Source organism: Montipora capricornis, chromosome 8 (assembly GCF_036669925.1).
Source record: "Montipora capricornis isolate CH-2021 chromosome 8, ASM3666992v2, whole genome shotgun sequence".
NCBI lineage: Eukaryota > Metazoa > Cnidaria > Anthozoa > Scleractinia > Acroporidae > Montipora > Montipora capricornis.
Window position 1 is genome coordinate 43,858,613 of NC_090890.1, and position 4,966 is coordinate 43,863,578.

The following is a 4,966-nucleotide window of genomic DNA, read 5'->3' on the forward strand; positions in this document are numbered from 1 at the left end:
TTCTAAAGATTGCAAAGCCGGCGGACGTACAACACAGCAAAAAAAGCCGAGTAAATTGAACTCAAAATAGTGAGTAAATCGTTGCATCCATAGTAACTCATTATATTGAGTAACCTGTAGCAGAAATGTTGAGTAATTTATTCTCTCGGGATGGAGTAAGTTTACTCAGGGTGAGTTAACTCACTCAGTTGTATGAGTAAGAGTACTCATACATTGAGTAACATTAACTCAAATTTAGAGGTAAAAGTACTCAAGAGAGATGCATCCATACTGACTCTTTATTTTGAGTAAAATGATTATCTACTCATAGATTGAGTAAGTCGTACTCTACATTTTGAGTAAAACAGAAATTTACTCACACAACGAGTTTTAATAGTACTCAAGGTATTGAGTAAAATATATGTATAAAAGTACCCTACATATCGAGTAAAATAAAATGACATTTTCAATTCAACATTTTCAGCTGAATAAAAGTTCATCCGATTAAATATCACCATACTTACATCATAATCATAAAAGTCATCTTTATACGTTCGAAATACTTTTAGTGATTGTACTCTTTAGTTACATGTGATCCATGACAAATACTTTTGCTTATTACTCCCTAAATAATTTAATATTTCGTCTACTTTGGTATATTAAGCACCAACTATTACGCCTCCTTTTATGGATTAAAATAATCACTCTTAATGTTTAGTATTTATAAAATACTCTCAAAACCTGAATATTAAGAAATTCTCATTTTTTTTTCTTCAGTTTGCAAAGCCAACCTAAAACCTCACTTTATATGAATACGAATGAAGTAAAACAATATTGAATATTGTATGTAATCAAAAGATTTCCTGGTTTTCCAACAAGATATAGGAGGTCTATGTTTATGTTTTAACTAATTTTTGTTTCTTTGTTGTTTTTAATTCTTTCTAATGTTTACAGCCCAAAACACTGGATAACCACTTATCTATTTCATTTTAGGTACAGTTTACCAGAGCTGTCATTAACATATTAGCACACATGTAAACCTATATCACTGTTACAGTAAAATACACTAAATCTGGCCATTATTATACGACAGGTGACCTTAAAGAGTTGTAAAATACAAATATGTTATGGCAATGTATCTACAGCAATTGACAGCTAAAACTCCTGCAGTATTCAAGGAGTATTCCAGTGCCAGACAAAACTAAGTTTTCTAAGAGTGCTCAGCACAAGCTGAGATGCACTTATCACAAGATCACAATGTGCACTCAATAATATTATCTTGACTCTAACAAAAGACTGGGTTATACTGTACTCATGGGTGCGCCACAAAAAGTACAGCCTAATAATATTATCTTGACTCTAACAAAAGACTGGGTTATGCTGTGCTCATGGGTGGGCCACCTAAAGTACAGCCTAATAATATTATCTTGACTCTAACAAAAGACTGGGTTATACTGTACTCATGGGTGCGCCACCTAAAGTACAGCCTAATAATATTATCTTGACTCTAACAAAAGACTGGGCTATACCGTACTCATGGGTGCGCCACCTAAAGTACAGCCTAATAATATTATCTTGACTCTAACAAAACACTGGGTTATACTGTACTCATGGGTGTGCCACCTAAAGAACAGCCTAGTAATATTATCTTGGCTCTAACTAAAGACTGGGTTATACTGCACTCATGGGTGTGCCACCTAAAGTACAGCCTAATAAATTTATATTATCTCGGCTCTAACAAAACACTGGGTTATACTGTACTCATGGGTGCGCCACCTAAAGTACAGCCTAATAATATTATCTTGACTCTAACAAAACACTGGGTTATACTGTACTCATGGGTGCGCCACCTACAGTACAGCCTAATAATATTATCTTGGCTCTAACAAAACACTGGGTTATACTGCACTCATGGGTGTGCCACCTAAAGTACAGCCTAATAATATTATCTTGGCTCTAACAAAACACTGGGTTATACTGTACTCATGGGTTGCCACCTAATTTAAAAGTACAGCCTAATAATATTATCTTGGCTCAAACAAAAGACTGGGTTATGCTGTACTCATGGGTGCACCACCTAAAGTACAGCCTAATAATATTATCTTGACTCTAACAAAAGACTGGGTTATACTGTACTCATGGTTGCGCCACCTAAAGTACAGCCTAATAATATTATCTTGGCTCTAACAAAAGACTGGGTTATACTGTACTCATGGGTGTGCCACCTAAAGTACAGCCTAATAAATTTATATTATCTTGGCTCTAACAAAACACTGGGTTATACTGTACTCATGGGTGCGCCACCTAAAGTACAGCCTAATAATATTATCTTGACTCTAACAAAAGACTAGGTTATACTGTACTCATGGGTGTGCCACCTAAAGTACAGCCTAATAATATTATCTTGACTCTAACAAAACACTGGGTTATACTGTACTCATGGGTGTGCCACCTAAAGTACAGCCTAATAATATTATCTTGACTCTAACAAAAGACTGGGTTATACTGTACTCATGGGTGCGCCACCTAAAGTACAGCCTAATAATATTATCTTGGCTCTAACAAAAGACTGGGTTATACTGTACTCATGGGTGTGCCACCTAAAGTACAGCCTAATAAATTTATATTATCTTGGCTCTAACAAAACACTGGGTTATACTGTACTCATGGGTGCGCCACCTAAAGTGCAGCCTAATAATATTATCTTGACTCTAACAAAAGACTAGGTTATACTGTACTCATGGGTGTGCCACCTAAAGTACAGCCTAATAATATTATCTTGGCTCTAACAAAAGACTGGGTTATACTGCACTCATGGGTGTGCCACCTAATTATTGCCTTGGTTCTAGCAAAAGAATCGGTTGTACTATCCTTATGGGAGAACCACCTAAAGTACAGTCTAGTAATATTTTCTTGGCTTTTTAGAATTTCTCAAACAAACCAACATTATTGTACTTACAAACATAATATATTCCTAAAGTGTACTCCGACCAATTATCTTTGTGCTACACTCAGCTAATCAAGGATAAAATCTGAAAATAAATTTCCAATATATGTACATTTGGAGACAACATTAATTAAGTTAATTCTAATTAACATCGACATTGACCTGGCAACAAGTAACTCTGTTTAAAATAGAGTCTTGGATGTATTCAGATCCTGAAAAGGCTTCTGAACTTGGATAGTGGTAGAGAAAGTTCTGCAATTTCCTCAAGGTGCTTGAGTATTCGAAACTCAGTTAGACCTGAAATAACAATAGTGAAAATGAAAATAATAATGATAATTATAATAATAATAATAATAATAGTGATAGTAATAATAATAAACATCACATTTAGTTTTGAGGGGAAAGAGTTTAAGTCAATATCTGTTGTAATTTAATAAATTATTGTCATACTTAACGTCACAATTAATTATCATAATAATAATAATAATAATAATAATAATAATAATAATAATAATAATAATAATAATTGAGGGGAAAGAATTTAAGTCAATTTCTGGTGTATGATGTAAAGAAACAAACCAAGCAAAACAAATACAATGAAACATGTAAACATAAATATTATGCTTGAATTTTTAAAGAAATCATAGCCAAATTACTAAAGTAAAATAAACTTGATCAATTCTTAGTGTTTTATATATTCTTACCCCTGTTCGTTCAAGCCCTGTGATGTTAATCACTGACTGCCACGTTTTAGAGGAGACCCTTTCCTTCGCCTGAAAGTGGACAAGCTTCCAGTCAGGTATATTCAAGCTCTCCACGTATCTTGGAAAGTGTGCCATCGCCAACAAGTTCCTCCACGGCCCTCTTTAATTAACCCTTTTTTTACCCACTTTTTACAGAAACGTCCTCGACGATTTCATTGACCATTGCCTTGGCTTCGATTCTGGGTTGTCAAATACACACATTAAAATCACCATAGCCAAATTTCCACTCTGTTTGTTGCATACGTCATCAAGATTCTTCATTATGCGATTACTTCGCTGCTCCATGAGCAAAACCTTTTCAGGCGTGTCTGAATCGTCCATTTCAAATGATGAAAGCGACAATTTGCTCGCCGGGGTTGAGAGCATTTGAATCCAAACGTCGAGAAGCAAGTGGTCGTTCAGAGGTTGCTTGATAATCAAGTCCAATGAGTTCAAAAAGTCTCGCAACTGCGAGAAAAACTCATCCGCATCTTCGATTGTTGAGTATATTCTGGCGAAGAAAAACGGATATCAGTCAAAAGGACGAATAAACAATTTCCATTCGATTCGATTCGACGAACGACCATCTTGCAATCGAAGATCCTCTGGAAAACTTCAGGCGACAAGTGGCGATCGTTTACATTGCGTCGGCGTCGAGGTTGAGAACATAACAGTAGCAATGTGGACTCTAGTCATCACTTACGCGAGTAAATGGCGAGAGACCGAGAGACCTTCTTTGGCGCACTCTTACTAAATTTTTGGGTGTGCCACAAGTTGAAATACGAAACTGAAGAGAACTTGTGATTTGAATGACTACAGTAACGAACCGTAACATTATCCATACCACTTAAAGCAGCGTTGAAAACTTATCCGTGACACATTTAATGAAATTATCACACCTACAACGGGAAAGCACAGTGTCTTCTCATGAGTCTGCGTAACGCAAGACTAATCTGGGTTCAAAGGTTCACCGCGTGGGTAAACAAAAGCATTGACGTCACCACTCTCCCGCCACGGCCAGAAAAATGAACAATGGCGTTCCGATGTTGGTACTGTGCTAGTAGCTACGCTGATAGTACCTTTAAGAAGCTCCTTAGTAATGTAAAGTTTATTCACAGTCACGAGCCAAACTTCACGATAACATGTGGCGATTGTAGCCAATCAATTCAGAAATTCAACTCGTTTAAATCTCATATTCAGCGAAAGCACAACTGGAACAATCTTATCATAGACCGCAAAATTAAGACGCCGACACAGAAGAAGACAAGGGCACTCTCGCGGTAAATTTAAGCGATGA

At 36.2% G+C, this 4,966-nt stretch overlaps 1 long non-coding RNA gene across 1 annotated transcript; it reads right to left on the reverse strand.

Moving 5' to 3' along the window:
- Nucleotides 1–260: 260 nt before the first annotated feature.
- On the reverse strand, nucleotides 261–4,276 carry LOC138060333 (uncharacterized). Its single transcript, XR_011134330.1, has 2 exons — nucleotides 3,631–4,276; nucleotides 261–3,223 (listed from the first exon to the last, which is right to left on the reverse strand). It is a non-coding gene; the product is annotated as an uncharacterized lncRNA (long non-coding RNA).
- Nucleotides 4,277–4,966: the final 690 nt, after the last annotated feature.